Source organism: Pelodiscus sinensis, chromosome 4 (assembly GCF_049634645.1).
Source record: "Pelodiscus sinensis isolate JC-2024 chromosome 4, ASM4963464v1, whole genome shotgun sequence".
Lineage (NCBI taxonomy): Eukaryota > Metazoa > Chordata > Testudines > Trionychidae > Pelodiscus > Pelodiscus sinensis.
This window is the reverse complement of record NC_134714.1, coordinates 45,623,661-45,648,324: the sequence shown is the minus strand read 5'-3', so window position 1 is coordinate 45,648,324 and position 24,664 is coordinate 45,623,661. Positions and strand designations below refer to the sequence as shown.

Genomic DNA, 24,664 nt, shown 5'->3' with positions numbered 1-24,664 from the left:
GGCAAACTCTTGTACCAAGCCGAATTTGTTTTGTTTATCCAAAATAAATAATCCATTGGCATGAATGTGCAGAATGATGAGCAAGGTTTGAAATGAAGAGAAAAGCTGAAGCAGCATAAACTCCATAAGAGCTGTTCTTTTGTTCAAAGTGAATGTTAATGAAACTTCTTTAGTGTTTCATGATAAACTCCCTAAGCTGCTGGGTAAAAATACAAACTCTTCATTCCCAGAAACAAGCATTTGCCATTGGTGACTCAGAAGCTTTAAAAATAAGTATCTTTTGGGGTGTATATTTCACCTTCCAATGTATCCCAGTTTTTTACTTTGAAAATATGGTCACCCTGGATAAGTACTCCAATAAACAGAACTCAGACCAAGCACATGGACAAACAATAAGTCATGATCTCAGCACCTGTACCTACTCTAATCAGGAAAAACATCCTGCTAGTGTATGTGCTTATTCCATTATTTTTGCAGCAGGTATAACATCAGGGTATGTGTATATAGCAAAAGCTGAGCATGGGATGGCCTATCCAAGCAATCTTGAATCCTGCTAGCATGAGTAACAACAGGAGTGAAGAAAGTGCAGCGCAGGCTTCAGAGTGTTTTAGCAAGTGAAGTACATGTACAGGGTTCATGTACTACCTAGCTGAATTCATGCTGATGTAAACTGACCTGAAATTTCTCTCTAGGCATAGCTGCAGTGCATGTACAAAGAGAGGTACTTGGCATACTTCACTTTGTGCTGTCATTTTTTTCTGTAACATGCAAACGCATTGTGACTTGTAGCAGTGGGATTACAATTTTAATTACTCGCATTTTAATGACAGGTGGTCACTGCAAAAAAATTGTGATAAACACCTTCCTGTTTGCCAGGTTTTTCTGAGAGCAGGAGACAGAGGGGGGAAAAAAAGACATTCATTCTTTCCTCAAGTCCTGCCATCCCACAACATAAACCCATTGGTCTTCCACTGTTTCTTCTTGGATCCAGTCAGTTAGGGATGTTAATGGTTAACCTCTGAGAACATTAACAAGTTGGAGGGGGCTGTTGTTGTAAATAACTAAATAGGGCTATCATTAGTTTGCAAGTGCCCAAAGAGCTTCTTTCCATATTGATGAAACAGCTATGTTGAAGTTACAGCACTGTGCAGCTTGTGGAAAGAATTAATATGCTAAATTATTGAAATGGTCAAGCAACCAACTATTCAGATTTGGCAAGGAATGATTTCAGCATTGAACAAAATGAGTGTAAAATCATTAATACACCTTGAACACAACAATTTGAGTCTCACGATCAACAGCATAGCTCATTGTACACTCCACCATCCACACTTCCCCATGATAGGATACAAATTCCTGGCTAGCACTAGGGGCAACTTTCTCAGGAAAGTTTTAATTTGGGTTTTAATTTTAATATTTTGTACACTTTACAATACAATTTATACAACTGCATAACTATAAAAGCAGGACATTCAGAAGTGCATTAAAAATTAAGTTACTATCTGAGAGAGTCTGAGGTGCAGTGCTGGCCAGAAGACAAAGGGAGCTTTGTTTTGACTTAAATGGTGTCAAAATTGCACCCTTGAACTGAGTTTTGGGTCAGTTCCTATTTTAAATTAACTGATTCATCAGCATGTAGTATCCATCTCTGGACATCCCCATACCATACCAGTATGTAGTAAGGCATCCAGTGTATAACACATCACTTTGAGGCCTTGTACAATCTACAAATTTTATCCTGCAAATAATTACAACCTACCACATGGTACTTCTCATGATCTTGCTAGTAAATGTTTTTTTTTATTTAGCCTGATGGTAGAAATCCTGCTAGTAATTCTGGGTAAAAGTCTCTGCTGGTGTAATAGGGATAACTACACCAAAGTCCATGTACCTGCACCCTTTTCCAATAGCAGAGCATCTGTTTTTATATTGCATCATTGCTATCACAATATCAACCATCATAAGTTTAAAAGAAATTCACATATTACTTCTGTAAAGTATTTAGCATATACACGGTGTATGACAGCGCATTTGTCATGAATTTGGGATGACTTATAGAATCCATTCATGGCTTCATTCTTAAATAAGGCTGTCATCCTAAAGTCCTGGCAAGAAAGACTGAACTATTGGCCTCACCGAAGACAAAGAGTTTTGCCACTGACTTCAGTAAAGCTAGGGTTTCACCCAAAGCCTTCATACCAATTTACTCTACCATTTTATTTTGTATTTTATATATAAGAAGAGAGAAAACATGAAAATCTGATAGCAAAAGAACAAATCACTGGCTTCTGGAGACCAAAAATCTATGCACCTGCACTGATTAGATGTGTTTTAAGCTCAAGGGCATGTGAATAGAGCATTAGAGGATTTAGCTCCATACCGCCTATGCATTTGGAAAAACTGAACAAAGACTTTGTCACAGCAAAGGAAAACATGTAAAACAAAAGCCACTTTCTACCATTGTTAATATTCACCCTCTAAGAACATACTTCCTTGCAAACAAACCAATACTTTTTTGCCATCCATCTAATCTTATTTTATCAAAAATAAGATTAATCTATTTAAAAATCAACTCATGAAATTTAAATGAGCAAATGTGTGGAAGAGGAAGAGGGAACTTGTGGGAGATGCTTTATTTTTGCAAGCAGAAAAAAAGTGATTTTACTCTCAGTAAGAAAAGCATCCAAATAAAAGAGAATGTAATGCAATTTAAGATGAAAAATGCCACTATTTATGTTTAACCTTAAACAACAAATTGCTGTGCTGTGAAATATTACATGGATATAATGTATTACACCACGGGCAGAAATATAGCCTGGGCAATCACTAATCCATAATTGTGGTAAATTTGCAACTGGTTTAATAAGACAATTCACAAGCAATTTTGAAAAATTACATTGCATTTCAGAAAAGAAAAAGCCAAGTCAACAAAATAGGTACTATAGTGTGCATCTTCAAACGGACATTAATTCACAATAATAGTGTACTGTCTTCCAGAGTGCAATGCCCATCAGAGTTTTATTGGCTTTGCTAAAATGCATGTCGCAGTTTTGCCTGTAAGAAGAACTTTGCTAAAAACAATGAGCAGTCCTGTGGCATATTATAGACTAACAAAAATATATAGTATCATGAGCTTTTGATGCTATACAAAGCTCATGATACTATATAGATATATATCTATCATATAGAATACCTTAGTGTAAAATATATATATTTACACACACAAAGTAAATATATACTTTGTGTGCATAAATACACTATAATGGATAGCTAGATAGATATCATGAATGAACTTTCCTGGGCATAACCCACCACCTCAGATGAGCTTACTCCACTCTAACTCATCTGAGGAAGTGGGTTTTGCCCTGGAAAGCTCACAGTTAGGGCAATCTACTCGCCCATGGCAAGTAGATTTTAGCCCGGTGCGGCTGCGCAGCACAGTCAGCGCATGCGCAGCATGCCAAACTGCGTGGCTGGCGAGCAGGGCTCGCCGCCGCTTGTCAAGCCCTGTATAAAGAGATATATCTATCTAATTTGTTAGTCTCTAAGGGCATGGCTACACAGCAGCATTATTTCAAAATAAAGTGAACATCTACACAGCAAGGCTGTTATTTCGAAATAATTTTGAAATAATGGGTATCTTATTCCTCACAAAATGAGGGTTGCAGAATTTGGAACACCACCTATTTTGAAATAGTTATTTTGAAATAAGGTGTGTGTAGAGGGGCAGCAGTTATCATAGGAGCCCAGTGTCTGAGTGTCTGTAACGCCGAAATGCCGGCTGTTCCTTCTAGGGGGCTCTGGTGCATGAAATACTAGCTGTTCCCTCTGGGCGGCCCATGCTGCATGGGGAGTGCAGTGCCCAAACGGTCGCTTGCACCGCTTGCTCCCTCACGGCGGCCCAGCTGAGTGGCACAGAAGTCAGCCGAGTGCCACAGTGGGAGACAAAGGGGGGCGGGGAGGTGATGTGCGGCATCACAGCAGCTCCAGGCCCCGCCCCCAGCTGTGAACGTCACCTCCCCGCCCCCCTTCGCCTCCCGCCATGGCGCTCGGCTGACTTCTGCACCGCTCAGCCAGGCTGCTGTGTGGGAGCAAGTGACGCAAGCGACCATTTGGGCTCCGCGCTCCCCATGCATCACGGGGAGTTTTGGCTCCGCAGTCCCCCGAGTGAGAGGCAGGAGAGGGAGGAGAAGAGAAAGAGAGGGTATGTCTAGATTACAAAGTTAATTCGATCTATCGTACGTTAGTTCAAATTAACTTTGATAGGCGCTACACTAGCACTCCGCTAGTTCGAACTTAATTTGAACTAGCGGAGTGCTTAGTTCGAACTAGGTAAACCTCATTGTACAAGGACTAAGCCTAGTTCGAACTTACTAGTTCGAATTAAGGGGTGGGTAGCCCCTTAATTCGAACTAGTGGGAGGCTAGCCCTCCCCAGCTTTCCCTGGTGGCCACTCTGGCCAACACCAGGGAAACTAGTATGCCCCCTTCCCGGCCCCGGACCCCTTAAAGGGGCACAGGCTGGCTCCAGTGCCTGTGCCAGGTGCAAGCCTGCCAGCACCCAGCTAGAAGACCCTGCACATGGCACGGCTCGAGCCAGCCACCCGATGCCTCCCAGCCCTCCCCCTCTTCCCGGGACCAGGCTGGCGGCTCCCGGGAGCTTGCCCGGGATCGCAAGAGGCGGGCACCCACCTGGTCTAGTGCAGACATCGTGGACCTCGTCCACGACCTCCGCACTAGGCACAGGAAAGTGGCCGTCTAGGGCAGGATAGCTGCCAGCCTGGCCACCCAGGAGCAGGTGTGCATGAAAATCAAGGTGGTCCACTGAGACCTCCGACCCTGAGCCCTGAGCTTACAATGGCCGTCCTGGGTCAGACCAAAGGTCCATCTAGCCCAGTAGCCTGTCTGCCGACAGTGGCCAACCCTAGGGACCCTGGAGGGGATGGACCGATGACAGTGACCAAGCCATTTGTCTCGTGCCATCCCTCTCCAGCCTGCCACAAACTTTGGGCAGGGACACCACTCCTACCCCCTGGCTAATAGCACTCCATGGACCCAACCTCCATCACTTTATCTCACCTTTCTTTAAACTCTGTTCTAGTTCTAGCCTTCACAGCCTCCTGCAGCAAGGAGTTTCACAGGTTGACTCTTTGCTGTGTAAAGAAGAACTTTCTGTTACTAGTTTGAAGCCTGCTACCCATTCCTTTCCTTTGGTGTCCTCTAGTCCTTCTATTATGGGAACTAATGAAGAACTTTTCTGTATGCACCCTCTCCACCCCACTCATGCTTTTATAGACCTCTATCATATCCCCCCTCCGTCTCCTCTTTTCTAAGCTGAAAAGTCCCAGTCTCTTTAGCCTCTCTTCATATGGGACCTGTTCCAAACCCCTCATCATTGTAGTTGCCCTCCCCTCTCCCACCCTCTCTCTTCCCCTCTTCCACCTCCTTTTCCCAGTCTCCCCCAGTTTTGTTAAATAAAGAGAGATTCTATTTTTGAACACAATTGTCTTTTATTTAGTACATCAGGAAGGGGGGCTAGGGAGGGGTAAGTGGAAGGCGGTGAGGGAGGAATGGGGTACGAGCCCCCGATGGGGAGGACTGGGCTGGCTCTGCGGGCTCCTGGGGGTGGAAGCTCTCCTGCAGCCCCCCAATTGCCCCCTCTCCCCAGATGGCAGCCTGTGGCAAGTGCAGCCGGTCTGATGGCTGAGTGCTGTGATGTGCCCAGTGTGGGTACTCCGGGCAATCCAAGCCAGGACTGCTTTGCAAGTGGGGCACCCCTGAGAACTGTCTGTCCGGGGTGGGGGTCGGGTCCCTTTAAGCACAGCCCTCGGCTAGCCTGAGACAGCAGCTCCACGCTCTAAGTCCTCATCTGATGCCCTGCCGGCACTGCTTCCGGCCATCCTTAACCCCGGTTCAGGGTCCACTTAATGTGGACATGCTAGTTCGAATTAGCAAAATGCTAATTCGAACTAGTTTTTTAGTCTGGATGCGTTAGTTCGAATTAGCTTAGTTCGAATTAACTAATTCGAACTAAGTTAGTTCGAACTAGCACTGTAGTGTAGACATACCCAGAGAGACAGAGAGAGAGGCAGGAGGCAGAGAAGAGCTGAGCGAGAGAGGAGGTGAGTCAGTAGGAGGAGGAGAGAGAGAGAGAGAGAGAGAGAGAGACGGACAGAGCAAGAGACCAGAGGCTCAGGAGAGAAGACCAACGTGGAGGAGAGACCTGAAAATCCCGTCTTAAGACAGGCTAATTGGCTAGTTATATATATATAGTAGCCCAGTGTCTGAGAGTCTGTAACGCTGAAATGCTGGCTGTTCGCTCTGGGCAGCGCTGTTGCTGAAATGCTGGCTGTTCTCTCTGGGCAGCCTGTGGTGCATGGGGAGTGTGGGGCCCAGACGGCCTCTTGCTCCCCCGTGGCACGGCGGCCCAGCTGAGCGGCGCAGAAGTCAGCCGAGCACCACGGTGGGAGGGGAAGAGGAGCAGGGTAGTGATGTGCGGCGTGACAGCGGCTCCAGGCCCCGCTCCCAGGCCGTGAACCAGAGGCTCAGGAGAGAAGTCCAACGTGGAGAAGAGAATTGAAAATACCGTCTTATGACAGGCTAATTGGCTAGTTTTGAAATAAGTGGTCTCCAGGGCTTCCCACACGTGCCCTGGTGGCCCCTCTGTCCACACTCGTCAGAACTCTATAGATCCCCTTCCCCTGCAGCCCTTAAAGCTGCAGGTTTAGAGGAAACAGTTTGTGGCACGATATGAGCCCTGCTAGCACCGTGGCACAGAGCAGTGCCCAGCTCTGCATTCCCTGCTGCCATGGCAGACCCCAGCACACCACATGAGCCCCGTATGGCTGCAAGCACAGCTGCAGGCAGCTTCCAAGCCCATGCCAAGGAGCAGAGGAGATAGGCCCCATCCTGGAGTGGTGTGGAGATTCTGAGGGTATGTCTACACTACAGCACTAATTCGAACTAACTTAATTTGAATTAGTTAATTTGAACTAGTGCATCTAGACCTAAAAACTAATTCGAACTAGCATGTCCACATTGAGTGGACCCTGAACCGAAGTTAAGGCTGGCCGGAACCAGGACTTAGAGTGTGGAGCTGCTGTTTCAGGCTAGCCGAGGGCTGCTCTTAAAGGGACCCGACCCCCACCCAGGACAGACAGTTCTCAGGGTTCCCCGCTTGCTGGTCCAGCTCCATGGCAGAAGTGCTGTGGTGTCTGCTAAGGTAACCAGAGCAAGCAGTGAAAAGGCTTTGCTGTGCCTCAAGGAGGTACGCAAAGGAGAAGAGCCTGAGTCACAACTGTACAAGGGGTCCCTTTACGCATCAGCCTCACATAGCCTCAGGAAGCAGCTTCAGAAAGTGACTGCTGTCCTGATGCCCTGCCTGAAGTGCTTCCAGAGGGTGTTAAATGCAACTAAGGCTCCAATCAGTGTAGATGCTCTATTTCAAAATAGCTCAGTGCTATTTCGATGGGCATTTGTAGTATAGATGCGCTACTTCGAAATAAGCTATTTTGGCGTTTTTATTCTGAAATAACAGTGCTGTGAAGACATACCCCTAAGGTGCCACAGGACTTCTCGGTGTTTTTAGTTATAGACTAACATGGTTACACCTCAGACTTTTTCTAAAAACAGTAATTTTTAGAATTGTAGTCACTGTACAATCAGACAGAATTACTTTTCAAATTTACATGAGTGAAATATATTGCAATATAGTGGAAATAAGAATGATTAACAACATACCAGGTTTTTTTTAATTGAAGTAGGGAAAGAAGCAGAGTACAACTGTTAGTTCAGTAACAAAATATTGAGATGGGACAGAACCATGAAATTCAGATCCAGATTTCCCATATCTTACAGTTGTTCAGCTCTAGGAATCTGGATCAGTTCCATATCTGTAGCAAATATTTGGACTTCATTTCTATTACTGAATGAACAAAAAATTAAATAGATTATTCTCTCCACTGATTGCTACATGAACTCTTTTACCCCATCTCTGAGCAGGGTGTTTTGGAGTGGGGAAGTTTCAAGTTTCCTCTTCTTTCCAGTTAACATCTTCACCTTTTCAGAGTCATCAGTTGCTACTTATAGATACTGTAATGTGTAAATGCCTAGTGCATATTGCAGATTTCCTAGTTAAGCCAGTCTGGACCTAGAATAAATTAGCATAAGAAGATTAATAATAAACCTCCTGAGACTGAGTTTTTGTGATATGCTGATGTTTTGAAAATAGCTGTTGAGTTTGAATAATAATATCTATGTGAGATCAGAAAGCATCACTAAATGACCATTTTTAGCTGGACTGAAATGATGAAGACTTCCTTGAGGTAACCAACTGTTAAGATGATAAAAAGAGATGCAAATTGTAAGGAGTATAAAGGAGACTGGTGAGTTAACCTATAGAAAATGGAGCACACCAAAATCAGATAAGTGGACATTCAAATAAGGAAAAAGGGTTAAAGTTTTCATAAATATGTATGAACCCACTGGGCCTGGAGGGGGATGGTTTTGGCCCAGGATTGTGTCCACATGCCTGTGGAATATAGCCCATTTTTGTCTTTTTGAGACATCTTTATATTATGGACATATTCTTGCATAATACAGTTTGTCTGTAATTTTTTTCTATACTCTCCATAAAAATCATTTTCAGCAGTTGGCAACTCTGGTACTATTCTCCTGTTTGGAAGTCAAAATGGTTTGTGGCAAGGATGTATTTCATATCATTGTTTTTCTAATCAGATTTTAATTCTGTCTGATATCCCCTGTACAAATGCTCTTTCTTCATAACGACCACCGCCTAATAATTTATTTATTTAATCAAACACTTCATTGCTACAGTAAAGTTGCTCATGTCAGCCTTTTGTTGCTTCATCTAAGTTATTGCTGTTGTGCACGGTCCAGCTGTACAGATTTGTATGCTGAAATAATTCCTAATCACAGTCGAAACAATTTTGGCCAATTGAAGTAAAAATAGATTTGTACTAGCAGTCTGAAAATGTACAGAAATTGTAAATTACTCTTATATTGCAAACAGAAGCCAACAGATGTGATTTTCCAGCAAAAAATTCTAATGACTAGATGCTTTGTTTGAAAGAATGATTGTGTTATAATCACTGCAGACACAGCACTGCCTAGACAACAAAAAAACATTTTGAATGTATATTGTGCTGGGAACTCAGTTCCCTTGAGTAACCTCATAGATGAGGAGTCTCCGCACTTTTCAGAAGGCACTTAGCACCTCGCAGGATTGTATCCTTTTTAAACTGTGTAGAAAGTACATTTTGTCCTGTAAATCTTGGGAAGTAACCCCATCTAAAACGGTTATGAACATGCCAAAATTGCTTCTTTCCTGTGTTTTCCTTAAATACTTTCATATAAAAGTATACCTCCAAACATTTTTAAATACAACACATTTTAGACAAGGAGACTGGTTTATCTCCGATTAACAGGGTAAGTCAGTGAACTTCTGACAGACACACCCAACTCCTATACAAAGAGCTGTATCTTTTTGTAATTTAGAAGTAGATTGCTGATCTAAGAAAATACTTATTCTATTATATAACTGTATTATATGAAGGTATGTTATTAGCCCCTGGGGCAAAGGTGTTTTAAGGCAGTTCTATAGGTAATTAGTTGCTTTTTAATATTAGAATATTTTGCATAATTGTTTTAGTGATAAATAACCTAAAATGTAGCCTTCTAAGTGCTTTCATAGTCCCTATTTCCATGGTGTCTGGTACCAGGTATATCACACCTATGCCTTACAATTATATACTCCCAAGACCCATAGGGAAATGCTGTACTACCCATTTTACATAGGGGGACTGAAGCACAGATTCCCAATTGCAGTTATGTACCTCAGTGCTTTTGAAAATCTTTCTTTGTATCTAATCTGCATTTTAGGGCACTTAAATACTTCTAAAAATCTGACTAATTCATCTGTAATTACCTAGAAAATTAGAAACAGACCAGGGAATCAAATCTGATTCTTCTAGCATGCAAATCACTGAACCTGCCTTCTTTTCTAGCCTATAACTTCTGTAATAAGTATTATTATTTTTAAGGGACTGATTTTCACAAGGTGAGGCACAAGGTCCATGCCTTCTTTATTGGCACCTACTTTTGGAAACACACATATACATGCATTAAAAAACCCCACCAATTTCAGAATGGATGGGCCACAACAGAAGTCTTTCTAGCCTTGAGTATATGCAAATCCCTAATCCTTTGCACGTGCAATAAGTAAAGCAAGCCCTATGAGGCTTCATAATTTGGGACTGACAATAGATAGATTTTAAAGGTGCAGACTCCTCATTCATATGGTCACAAAAATTCATAAAGAAGATTTTGCAAAATATTGATTTAGAGTTTTTAAATTACTTTATCAACAAAAGTCTCTGAATAATTGTTCTATCCCTTACATGGCATCTATACATTTTGAAATCCTTCCATGTTGGGAAATTCATAGCTGACAAAGCCAGAATTGTGGGTTCTTAGTCTATCCTCCTTTCTGTCCTTGCAGCCCCCATCATGAGGGTCAGGACGTGAAAGGAGGCTATGGCCAAAGTATGATATACAATCCTACTTAATATGGTCTACTAAGAACCATTGCCAGATGGCATAAGTTAGAGGAGACCCCATGCTACTCTAACCTGTGCCTAGGACCTGGTAAAGAAGCTGAAGTAATAGCTAGCTTTTTCTAGAACATAGACAGTAGAAGTTTCTACTACATAGAAAGTAGTAGTTTCGGCATCCAGCCGAAACTAAATGAGAGTCTTGTCTTCAGATTCCATGGCAATAGCACTATACCATATAAAAAGCACTAAGTTGCAGCTACAGGATGAAAGGATTAATTAAATCTACTTCCTAAAATGAGTTTTTATGCAGAAAAAACATAATTTTAAATCAATTTTTCCAATGCTAAGATTTTTTTTTTAGATGAGGCAACCATATCTGTACGCAGTATTCAAGATGTGGGTGTACCATGGTTTTATATAGCGAAAATAAGATATTCTTAGTCTTATTCTCTATCCCTTTCTTAGTGATTCCCATCATTGTTTCCATTTTTGATTGCTGCTGCACACTGAGTGGATGTTTTCAGAGAACTATGCATAGTCACTCCAAGTTCTCTCTCGCAGGGTAACAGCTAATTTAGTCCACATCATTTTATACGCATAATTGGAATTGTTCTCCAATATGCATTACTTTGCATTTTCAGTGTTAAGATGCCTCTCACCATCACTCCTCTATCACTCAAAGTCCTGGGTGGAGACACACATTTTTTTCAACTGGAACCACTGACCAACCAAGTTTCAAGGCAACTGTGCATGATTGGTCCACCCTTTTTTGCTGGGGTCAACAGAATGTTTTAAGTGTTCACAGGTTGCTAAAGAGCAAGGGTGGGGAACCTAATGCCTAGGGGCAGGATGTGGCCCCCGGCTTACCTCAGTCCAGCCCCCAAGGCTTGGGGCTTCTTCCTAGCATTGCGGAACCTGCCTTGGTGCTCCAGTCCCTCACCCCCGCCATTCCCTCACAGGGCTGGAGCACACAAAATTTACTTACCTGGGCCCCACAATGCTCTGGTATACAAGGGAAATGTGAAGAATGCCTTTCTCTTTCTTGGTTGGGAGCTGCCTCAGTGAGGTTTTTGGAGGGTTGGTTTTTTGTTTTGTTTTGTTTTGTTTTGTTTTTTTGTGTGCTTCTCACTTGTTTGTAGCCCCTGATTAATTTTTTTGTGGGTCAGCAGCCCCCAACCCAAAAAAGGTTCCCCACCCCTGCACAGAGCAATGCAAAGCATGGCTTCTCCTGCAAAAACAGGGGTGGGCCATTGTCACAGGAGCACTGACCTTTGACCTGAAGAGCAAAAGGGAGAAGAGAACTTGGGTCTCTCATATGGCAGCACTAACCTACAGCACAATGAAAACAACACAGAGTCCAGTGGCACTTTAAAGTCTAACAAATTCATTAGGGCATAAGCTTTTGTGAGCTACAACTCACTTCCTCAGATGCTGAAGATAATTTTTTTTTAAAGGGGAGGGATATGGAATGTGACATCACTGCCAATTAAATCAGAATGGATGTGGCTCATCTCCAACAGAAATGAGGTGGTGAGAAGTAACTGAATGGAAATTGCCTACTGTCATATGAGAAGCACTTCATGGCAATGTCTAGACTATGTAGAATTTTTGAAAGAGGATATGCAAATTCCCGTGCATATCCAATCTCACTTTAAAGAGAGGATCTTTCAAAAGTGAAAGTAGTCTGGACGTGGTTTTTTGGGGGGGAAAAAAACCTTTTAAAAAAACCCACTCTTCCTTAAAAAAGAAGGTTTACACGGTTTTTTTTGAAAAAGGGTTTTTTTCCCGAAAAAAATACATCTAGGCTACTTTCACTTTCAAAAGATCCTCTTTCAAAAGTGAGATCGGAAGAAGATATGCAAATTCCCACGTAATTTGCATATCCTCTTTTGAAAAAACAAAGAAACAAACAAAAAACATGCCCCATGTGTCTATTTAAGTCTTGTTTCAGGGTGTCAAATTTGCATATGAATTCCAGCTCAGCAGTTTCTCATTGCAGTCTGCTTTTGAAGGGGTTTTTTTGGCCTGAGCATGGCAACTTGCAAGTTCAAACTGTGTGTCCAGGGAGGTTAAAGTGCTCCTCCACTGTTTTTTTGTATGTTGCCAATTTTAATATCTGATTTGTGACCATTTATTCCTTTGCATAGACACAGTTCCGTTTGTCTGATGTACATGGCAAAGAGATGTACATTGCTGGCACATGATGGCATACATTACATTAGTAGCAGAGTGTGTGAATGAACCTTTGATGGTATAACTGATGTGGTTGATGTGGCATGTCTACACTGCAAGACATTATTTTGAAATAATGAGTAGCTGGAGGACTTCTCACTCCAACCTCTGGTAACCCTCATTTTATGAGGAGTAAAGGAAGTTGAAGGAAGAGTGTTCTTCCTTTGACTTCCTGCTGTGTAGACAGCACCAAAAGTCAAGTTAAGCCATTTCAACTTAAGCTGCACAATTGATGTAGCTCAAGTTGTGTAGCTTATTCCAACTTTTACCTGCTATGTAGATGTACCCTATGAGAGGATGTAGATCCTTGATAAAGCATAGGAGAGGTTTTAGCTGAGAACTATAGGTAATGGCTAGTGGCATTCTGTTGCTTTCTTTGTTGGCTCTGTCCTGTAGTAGGTGACTTTGGGTAAAGCCTGGCTTTATCAGGCTTTGTTTCTTCACTTCTCCTGGTGGGTACTGTAGTTTTAAGAATGCTTGATAGAGCCCCTGTAAGTGTTAGTCTCTGTCTGGGGGATTGGATCCAATATGGCTGTATTTTAGCTCTTGGCTATAAGACAATGGATCACATGTGGTACTCTGGATGAAAGCTGGAGGTGTGTAAGTAAGCAAGCTTCTAGCTCCTTTTGAGAGTCAAGTCCAAATAAGAGAAAAATATGGGATGACAAAGGTACCAGAGGATTTGTCCTTTGCAAGTGACGACATTCTTTATTTATGCAGTAATTAAAGGAAAAACTATACTTGTTAAATTTAGAAAGTCTGTCATCATTTCAACATTAAACTTTTAAACTTAGTAGATTTTTAATACCAAAACCTTGCAAAGGAATTGGTTGAAAGCATTATTTAAGAAAGCTGTTTTTTCTTACCACAATGACGTGTAGTAAAGAAGCCCCACAGAGCGGAAGAGAAATTGTATCCTCCACTTAACATCACATAAGTGATTGCTTGGATTATTGTACTGAAGGGATTATGCTCTTTGCTGGTGTAATTGAGCAGTTTTAGTAGCAAATGTCATGATAAACTCACTCCAGGAGAGCACTGTAGTTGGGGGGGGAAGGGGCATGTTCAGCTTCTCACAGAAAAACATAATCTTTGCAGGCCATGCTACATTAATATAGATCATCATGAATGAGGCACAGACAAGACTCCCTTACCACTTGTCATATTAAGCTTTTAAAGGACTATTTGTAAGAACACAGACATCAAACTTCGGTTCCTGATCAAGTTCTTGCTTGGGTATCCAGTTTTGCCTCTTAAAACTACACCCGCAATTTCCACTGGGTGTAGTCTTCACCATTTGGAGCTTGATCACTGAAATCAATGGCAATAGGTCCATTAATGATAATAAATTTTGATAAATCTCTGTCTTAAATGATGTTACTTATAACATTCACCAGAAGCTGTTGTTCAATTGCTGGGAAAATTGATATCTGCTTATTCTTTAGCTTTCACACATGGGTGATGTTAGGTTTAACTATTTCTAGTAAAACACTTTGGGATTCTTGCATAAAAAGCAACTAGAAATGTGTATATGAAATTCAAAAAGACTTACTAAAATATCATGAAGATCATAACAGTATTCTGTCAATCTTCTCTGAGTAGCAATTTCTTTAATCCATTTTTACTTATGCAAGTTATGTAAGTACAGTATTTAGAAGAGATGAACCAAGAAGAAGAGTTTTGTATCGTTGTTAATACATGGGGATATTTAGAAATTAGCTCTGCTGAAAGACTTCTGTCTACAATTTGCTGAACAATCAAATAAGACTATTTGAACTGGAGAGAGCTTTTTATAAGAAAATTGGAATGATTTATGCCAAATAACTTCATCATGGTTACATTCCTGATAGGGTTTTTTCTTTTCTTTGTCATTATAATTCTGGCCATGAGGCATTATTTCTTCATCACCCTGCTTCTTTGTTAGCTCATTTCCTACATCTGCAAAGAGCACAACATAACAATGGATTGCAAAACCCAATAAAACCATACCTATTTCAGCAACTGCTTCACTTGTCAATTTACTGAGTTAGTAAATAAGATTCTAAACATGTCTGTGTGAATAATGATGCAACCAAAATGTGAGTAGAACTAGATGAAGTCTGAGTGTTTTCTGTGCTTCTTTTGATCTAATACCCCAAACAGAAAATTCAATAATACTTAAGCCACAGTGTTGCACACTCCTGCAACTCTATTGCCATAGTTATATGTATCAAATGTATGCAGCACATGCAAGCAAGGAACAGACTCAGTAATGTGGTTAAATCCTATTGAGAACACCTGAGATTGCAGAGCTGGAGGTGGATTGTCTTCTGACTGCTCATGATCATCTAGTAATTTTTCCCCACTGTTTGAGATGATTATGGCTCACCACTTTGGGATCATCAATTAAGACATTTCAAGCCTTGGTTCAGAAGAAATTACCACTTAGGTCTCCTAATCTTCTTGTAACACTGGTCCTATCTTATCGGTCTTCTTCTCTATTCCCTATTTCTGACACTTACATGTCTAAGGCATCATTTAAAGTAAACATTAAAAATGTATAGTTGCTTTTAATCTTTAAGATAGCCTTCATGTAATATATGAACAATTTGATTTTTATTTACAAGCACCAGGAAGAAGAGAGTTTTTTAATCAATTCAATTACTTCAAAGCAACATTCTGCCTTATTGATCAAAACCCAGAAGCTTAATCAATATACTGTAATGTGGGTTGATATAATGTACCTTCAACCACATGCAATAGCCCCATGAATTATAAGGGATGCTTTTAAATAAGAGACATATCTCAATTTGTTTTCTTTGTCTTAATCAGGAAATGCACAAGCAGTAAAGTACACAGTGTATGTAATTTTCTCTATCAATGGCTTTAAAATATTTTTCCCAATAATAATTGTATTTACACACATACTTTTTAACAAATTGATTCCAAGCTTGTAGCTATGAAATAAACATGGAATGAGGTTTAACTATTAATTCGAACTAACGGGTTTATCTCGGAATCACGCTTCTCTGCTACGTGTAGACGCGGGCAGTTACTTCGGGCTAGTCAATTTCCAAAATGGCGACCAGCCAGGAACATGCTAATCAAGCACAGGATATTTAAATTCCTCGCTTCATTAGCAATTTCAGTTGCCCTCATTAGCCTCCCTAGTTCGAACTAGGGGGCTAGTGTAGATGTACCCTTAGTGTTGCTGGTCAGAATAAAAATTTACATTTTAGCAAAGTCACAAAAGCACTAAAACCCAGCTTGTACCTTGAAATGTGCATCTTAACCAGGACATGAGGGAATAATAATTGTATTTTGCTTTGCAGAGGCTACCCAGATTTTGGGTCTTGCTGTCGCAAGATAGAAAAGTGCTGTATATCTGCTGCACACACATCCCCACAAGTAGTCAGAGTTGGAGTAGGCACACTAGCTTTACTCTGTACATGTCTGTGTGAAGAGGTCAGGAAAAGGAGTTCCTGATACAGACCAATAGAAAATTATTAGATCCTCTGAAACAAGGGAAGGTAGGAAAAAAGAAGCCACAATTTCTTTTCTGGGATGACCATCTTAATGTGGGCTATTTCCTTGGAGCACTATCTAGTCCAGGGATGGGCAAATACCTGCCTGCAGGCTGGATCTGGTCCACCAGGGTTAGCTCCTGGTGGGCTCCCACCACTATAATTACCTGCATAACAGCAGGTAAAGGTGATTGCAACTCCTGTTGTCCAGGGATCACCATTCCCAGCCAATGGGAAATGCGGGAAGCAGTGTCCCAGCCTGAACATTCCAATTGCCTTCTTTGTTAATGCAGAATACAAGCCACAAGGGATTTCATTTGGTCCCCATGCCTGGGTCTTCACAACACATATGACAGGGGGACTTTGAAATCCATTGGGCAGCTTTGTTTGCAGTGTAGCCTTATAGATGGATGGGTGTACTGATTATGAATTACCAAATCTTTAACCAATGCAGTCCAAGATATTAGTTTTTGACAGGGTGAAAAAGCTACTACCAATCCCATTTTCAGAGTCTCATTCTATCAGTTTCACAGAAAGCAGTGTTTGTCCTGGTAAACCCCAGCACAGCAATGCTGAACAGAACTCAAGCAGAGAAGACAGCATTTTCTCCTCAAAATTTTTCCCTGTCAACAAGTGTACACAGATGGCTCTGAAATTGACTAAGCTTATCTATGAAACATGAAATTTCTCTTTCAGCAGGAGGGATTCACACTAGCTACTAAGTGAAGACAGTCCAGATTAACCAGACTATCAATATAACACAAAACTAATCGTCCATCTGAAATTCTGCCAATGTTACAGAACCATCTCTTTGCTTCCTGTGCAGCTACATCTTAAGAATTTTAAAATATATTTTGTAACTGACCAGTTTTGCTCATCTCTTCAGATTAATTTCTAATGGGTTAGATATTATCATTGGCAAGAATGAGCCACCATGACAAAGCTGAGGAACAGGGTAGCTAAAGGTCACATCTCAATGGTCAAGAAGAAAGTTTTATCAATACCTCAACAGTATCTTACAAATATTTTTTGGGCGGGGGGAGGAAACAGTATTTTCCTTGATATCTTCTGATTCCATTAACCTTTAAAACAGACCATCCAAATATGTCATGCCCCAAACTCAAAAGTGCAGAAGATAATGGTTGGAGGATGATATATGTCTATTTTCCAATAGCCTGTAATTCTAGCACATGCACTATATCCAGAATGTGGCCTGATGTCTGAACTGGGCCTATAGTACCCTAATAGTCTACAAAAAATCCTTAACTGTGCACAGTGACTTTTAATAGAGGATAATCTCCTGAAACAAATCACCCTCGCTATAGTTTGAAGACATAAGAACAAAGACAATCATTCCAGTACCACAGTAGTGAGAATTTTTAGTAGCAAAGTCTTTACAGTACAGTGGGACAATCAGTACAATAAAATTAGTCTTAACTGCTTCCTAGACCTGATTCACTAGATGAATATGCCCTATCATGTTCAGAGAGCTTTGGAGCACTATTGATCGGTTGCAAACAGAATGTGTGAGTGAGAGTGAGACTGAAATTTTATTTTATGTCCCTTACACCTATGCACAGTTTGTGTCAGATATTTGCTGCCAAAAGAAAATTCTGTGTTGTGTCCAGAAGAAATGTGACAAACAAGTTAATAAAATGTACTGGGTTGGTTTTTTTTTCCTTGTGTGGGGTTTTTTTTGTTTGTTTGTTTGTTTGTTTGTTTGTTTGTTTTGGGGGTTTTTGGACCTCCATGCATAGCTTTACATTCAGGGAACAAAACCTATCGTATAACGCCGTAAGTTCTGAATGTATTTGCACATCAAAAATAGGACCAAAATGAATGATGACTAATACTCATTTCCTTTCTCCCTCATTCTCCAGAATGTTTGAAAGAACAAAACATTCTCATGCATGTAACCAGGGTGGCACAGTTCTTGAAAAGGCAGCATAGCACCAGCCAATTAATATTTTGTATTCTACCACCTTGTTCTCCAAACCTTAGCTTGATGATTCAGGTGGTACCTGTTTGACAAGTCTCCAGAAGATGGCATCATGGTTGAATGAAATGGAACCATGCACATTTCATTAGCCTCTATAAATAATACTTTAATCGTTTTACCTTGTTAGTACAAACACCTCACCACTAGGGAAAAGCACTATCAAAAATCAAAAGAAAAACAGGCTTAATATTTCTTGTTCATAATTCAGTTAAATAAATTAATTTAATCAGATTATGGTCAGAAATTGCAGGCGGCTTCATTAATATATATATTGTAAAATTGATGGCAGTGTTCTCAAGGATGCAACCTAGAAGAAAGATTCCAAATATAGGCCAGATAATCTCCCTGAAGACATCATTGATAGATCATTCCATCAAGTAAAATTAATGCTACCAGTATGAAATTAAAGTGACAATACAACAAGAGCAGAAAATTCAAACCAGTGTCATATTAAAAGAAAGCCAGTTAAATAAAGATTATTCATGAATATTTTTGCAAACAAATGGGGCAAGTTCCCCCACTGTCACTCATAAAGACCATATCATAATGCACACATTGATGAGCAGTCAGTCTCCAATTCAGTTATTAAATAATTATTAGCACAAATAATTATTCATGAAAAAATCTGTACCAGGAGGGTGTTTCTGCTCAACTAAATCATCATTTGTTAGTCTTCTGTTAAAAGTTTCAGAAAAAGAAGCAATAACGTGTAACATGGATGACTAGCAACATACAGTTAGCAACCAGTGAACAGTTTACAAACAACCCACAGGCTGGAATTTTTTCACCAATTATTTGGCAAATATTTATAACTAGATAAATAAAAATGAAGATCATATCTTGAATGATTACCAAACAGAAAAGGCTAAAATTCATTAGTTTATTCACTAATAAATTCACTAATTAATGGATAATTAGCCCAACTATGATCATAAGTTCAGAAATAGTCTACACTTGGCAGTACTTTAAGGCACACTAGCTTTACTGTGTTAATTCTTAACAAGACACACACTGTTTTCAAATCCTACTGTAGGAAAATATCTCCTTTCAAGTCCTTACCATGGACTTTTATTCCCAATTTAATTTCTTTAATATATTCTACAGGCAGAATATATTCTTCAGTGTCAATCAGTGATTCCCATACAGAGTAAGTACCGGTATATACTATGCAATAGAGGACTGTACTGAAGATATTGGAAAGAATAGTTTTCCTTTATAAAGTTAAGAAAATCAGTTTTCTTTGACATCCATTGTATTATAGAATTACAATATCCTAATATGTACAGTGACATCTTCTGGTGAATAAAATAGACAGATAATATATTATGATTAATGAGTTTAGGATGTCTTAGCCACAGCAGACACCACCGCCATCAAACAGGTTAGCATCCTGTTGAATATTTAGGCCAAAAGTCCAAGAATTATACAGAATAGTGGGAAGGAATTCAGATCACAGATGAGACCCACCTTTAATTATTCCCCTTTTTTAAAAGCTATCTTCCTTTTCTTTACCTTGGTTTTACTTGTAAGAGCTTTCCATGCTACATTTTTATTAATATGTAGTGAACTTGATGACAACTTCATTTCCTGAAGAACATTGTGCAAACAGCTTTATGCAAGTATCAATGTTCATCTTATTTCAGCAAATGGCTTGTAAAGCCATAAATACCCCATATATTATTCAGTCCTCAATGCTACCCAATATCGTGTGACTGCCCCAGGTTTATTAAAGCAAAATTTTTCCTTTCTCCTTTGCAACTTGAGTATTTTATTTGATGTGTTCTTAAGATGCAAATAAAGCATGCCAGGCTGTAATATATTAGCTTAGTTCCAACGCTATTATTATTTCCTCCGAGAGTCAAAGCCTCATTTTTCAGAGGCTGTGCCTAGATTTCTTTTAATCTGCACCACTTTCCTCGGTGTGCCATCTGAAGTACTCTGCATTTAGCAGTTTCTCAATGCTGTGATTTTAAACCATATTTTTAGCCCTGTGTATCATGCATGTGGTAATGCATATCATCAGGCAAGATAGTCTATTCTTGGGAAGCAGTCTCTCTAAAATTATAGGCTGCCCAAACAGACTTCAAGGAAAAGTACACTTGTTTGTTGCAGTAGACATGCTAATGAAATGCAGCTTTGTTGGAAAAACATGTGTGTAGTCACTGAAAGACAGAGCATTTGACAGATTTGGGGCCCAGTCCTGCAGTCTACATGTTGAGTAGTGCTACTCAATTCCATTGAGTTAAATGAGACAATGTGAATATAGTATGCAGAATGGGGCCCTCTGTAAAACTTATGCTAATTGTAGTTCAGATTGTGGCTCAGACTTAAGGGGGGTGATTCTTCTTCTCTTGGGGTATAGAGTTATTGGGTCCAGTTGCAGAGGAGTAAGCCTGCTTATTCACATCCTGCAGCAAGTAGGTGGAGAGACATGGAATAATGGGAGATTTGGCACCACTCCTTCCTTCCAGTTGCACCAGCAAGGCATTAGGAGTTGTAGTACAATCCAGCAGTAATTATCTCTTCTCAGAACAAAGGAGAAAGCAGAAGAACTGTGCCTTAGCTCCCCTTATTTCAAAACAACAAGCAGGGCTTTTACACTACCAAGCCTATTATTTAGAAAAAAGAAGCTAAATTCAAATCTGTGCTAGATGAAACCTATGGCAGCTAGGAGAACCTCATTTGAATTGTCATGACTACAAGACTTCAGCAGTGTACTAAGCCCACAGCAATTGCCATTACGATCCCTATGTAAATATAAAGCCAAAGGTTCCTGTAGAAATGCATGCTCCATAAATGCTGGGACAAAGATTCTACTCCCCGCCTGGAAATGGTTTCCATTATACAGTATACAATTTTTACAGTTTAGTTCAATGGCTCTCAGCAGCCCCACTATAAAAATTGTTCCAGCATGCCTGGAATGCTCATAAAAACACTTCAGAAGCTAACTGTTCATTCAAGCTGGTGGTCATAAATTCACAATTAGTGAAATGTCTCTATCCTATAGACAATTTCTTGTAAAAATGACCTGGCGTGAGCAAGGAATCTTGTAGCTCTTAAAGTAACAGCTAAACAAGAAGAGCTAAAAAGGAGTCTATTTATGATCCAGACATTATGAGTTATACTGTATTAAGATTTCTCAGCTGGAAGCAGATTCTATTTACTATATCAATCCAAAGTTAGTTTGAAAATACCCATAAAGTGTATTTGATGTTTTCTTAAAACGTTAGGCAGTAAAGCCAGATAATTTTTTTTAGAAACCTGCTACTACTATATCCAGGCATAGCTTTAGTAGTTTTTTATCAGGTTTCACTTTTCCTTTTATCTATTTGGGGAAAACCTAATGTATCAGCCATGGGTTTCACGGGATTAAAACTCAAAGGGGTAGTTTAGCTTCAAAGTCTCAGCTTGAAACTCAAACATGCATCTGAGAGGTTAGTCATAACAGTGTTCAGCAATTGAGACACAAGAGGTCAGTCCAGTCTTCTGTAACCATGGTAACATTCCTTTCCTGAAATTGCAACAGCAAATACACAAATATTCTGTTATGCTAGTACCGGTGAGGGGAAAAAACGCTTATTTTATTAGCATCAGTTTGGGAATTTCACTTATGCTGGTGAGCTGTTACTCATAGGGTTAGCCATATTGACTTCACTGGAGCTATTCTCTTGAGTAAGAGTTTTATAATCTGGCCCTTATCTCATGAGGTATGTTACAACAACATTTACTTTTTAAAAGAAATCAAAGTTTATAAATAGTTTTAAGATTAAAAGATTATAAATTAAACCTTAATTTCATATTGATCTCAGTGGTTCTTAAAATTGTATTCAAAAGGCAAAAATGAAGTTTATTTTTCACCTTAATTCTTCAATATTAATTTAGGAGCAGATGCTGCCACTTTTACCCAGGATGAGTCTCACATTATTATGCAAGAAACTCCAGTGCCCATGTGGCTAGGAACTATTCGCATTAAACAACTGTGGCAGAATTAGGCTCAGCATAGATTAAAATCCAACCTCCACAAATATTTATGTACATGCTTAACTTCTACACACTGTGAGCTGTCAAGCCATGTGAATAAGTCTTTGCAGGATTGGAGCCTGAATTGACAACACACAGTAGTAAGAAACTTAGTCCTAAAAAGAGAAACAAATACAAAAAAATGGTATTCTATTTTTACATATGTAAATATTCCATGTTTTTTCAAGTAAAAGATCCACAAAGAAAACAGATTATAAAATGGATTAAAAAAAAAACATTGCTTGGTTAAAAGAGAACAACTCACTATGCTATTTCAAATCTGCAAGCCCCAACTCTACTGTAAGGTTGTCCTCTATTCCAGGGGTGGCCAACCCGCAGCTCACGAGCTGCATGCAGCTCTTCACTGAAGAAAGTATAGTTCACGAAGCCACCTAGCCCCCAGTTTCCTGTACTCACTGTGCAAAATGACACCAGCAAGATGGCATCGCTGGCTGCCAGGATCCTTATGTGGCCAAAAAGCCAAACCGGACTTTTCATTTAAAGGGCCAGTGTTTTGTCTATTTTTTTTTTTTTTTTTTGCGCTTGACAACTTCTTTTCCCCCTCGGCTCTTTGCCTGTAATGGGTTGTGGTCACCCCTTCTCTATTCCAATAAAAACTCTCACTACAGTTTTTCTCTATCTTCCGTGCAAACTGAACAAGAAGATATTTTTAGTGAACTTATTTCCATCTGCAATCTTCCTGAGTTTGGCAGAGGAAAGGTCTGGTAATTCCAAAATAATAGATTCAAAGCCAGGGCTCTGTCCAGTGCTAATTCATGTTAATGAGATCAGGCACTCAGACTTTTTTCCTGCAATTTTGTACAGCTGTGAAGAGATAAATGTGTTTCCTTAATGTGATAGACTTGGCATTATTTTTCCCTTATCAGTTAGAAATCCAAACATAATTACCAAATTTAAAAAAAATATCAATTAAAAAGTAGTAGTTAAAGAGGATCTAAAATGTACAGTTGATCCAGAATTTTCTGTTGAAAATTTTTTTACATGAAAAATGCAATTTCTGTAAAACCAACATTTTATTTGGGAAATTTGTATTTTTTCTGAAAATTGCTTTTTCTTCTCAAGAAAATCAAAACAAAATAATTTCATTTCATAATGGACTGAACTAAATTGAATCAAAACATTTCACAACAGTCTGACATTAATCTGTGTCCACCTGAACTGCAGCGGTGTCTCATGTCCCACTCTTCACCATATGCCAGGTTTCCTGGCTAGCCAATATCTCCCAAGATGCATCATGGTGGTTCTCTACTGAGAAGATTACAGTGCATCATGGAAGGCCCATGAAGGAGAATGGGAAGCATACGGCACTTGAATTAGTTTCCACAAGGGATCACAGCAGCTCAGGCAGACATATTTCAGAGTCAAATTGAGAAACTTGAAGTTTTGAGCTCGTTCAAAAATTGAAATGAAAAATTTTGATTCAGAAATGTTGAATTGTTTTCTTGTGATTGAAAAAAGTAAAAATGAAAACATTTTCCTGAATGTTCCATTACACAATATTTGATATTTTGACTTAGCTCTGATTCAAGAGGAAAGCATCCATCAACATTCTCCTCTCTCCTGCCCTCCCGAGGATAATTCCTAGTATGGATGTTAAAAAGCAGTTAATTAGGTAACCGTGTATCTGCGGAAAATCTTAGTTGTTACATGGTTATATGCTGCAAGCTCTGCAATATAAAGCTTACAGGGGCCAGCAGCCAGCGTGTGCTGGGAACCTGCTTTTAAGATGGTTCCCGGTGCGCACCAGCTGCCCAGCTGCTGTCCCGCTCCCAAGAAGCCAGCTACTTCCCTGATACAGAGCCAGCAGTGTGAGGTGGCAGCCAACTTTCTAGGAGCCGGAGTATAACTGTTCCAGTAACCAATAAGCTCATGCTTAACTGTTAATCATTTAAACAGTTACATCCCTAATGCCTATTTTCTACCAGTTCAACTAGAAAGTGAAAAAATTAGTAACCCAAAATGCTTGTTTAAATTGTCCCAATATGGCTTCTAAAATTAACAAAAAATGAACATGAAAACAAATATAAATCTTTGACATACACCTACAGTTCAAATATCAGAAAATGTTATGATATTAAAACTGCTCTGATTCCCTGGGAAGTAGAGCATTCTCTTTTATTAATATGCCTATCAGATTCAGAGAACTATCAAAAGTAATTTGCAGTTAGTTAGCTTAGTCTTGTAGCTTTGAGACATTTCTTTCAAGAGAAGTTGTTTTGAAGACCACCAAATCCAATTTGGAGTCAAAGAGTTCAAAGCCTGAATAGTGTCTAATGCTTGAACATCTGATAAGATTAAATCTAATGATGTATTAGA

The 24,664-nt window shown here is 39.8% G+C and overlaps 1 long non-coding RNA gene across 1 annotated transcript in view; it reads right to left on the bottom strand.

The window, feature by feature from the left end:
• LOC142829107 (uncharacterized) overlaps window positions 1-22,689 on the bottom strand; it is a 136,005-nt gene extending 113,316 nt beyond the window's left edge. Inside the window, exon 1 of the long non-coding RNA XR_012903395.1 lies at window positions 22,593-22,689. This is a non-coding gene — a long non-coding RNA (uncharacterized LOC142829107). The remainder of the gene's footprint in view (window positions 1-22,592) is intronic.
• Between the last annotated feature and the right edge of the window lie 1,975 nt (window positions 22,690-24,664).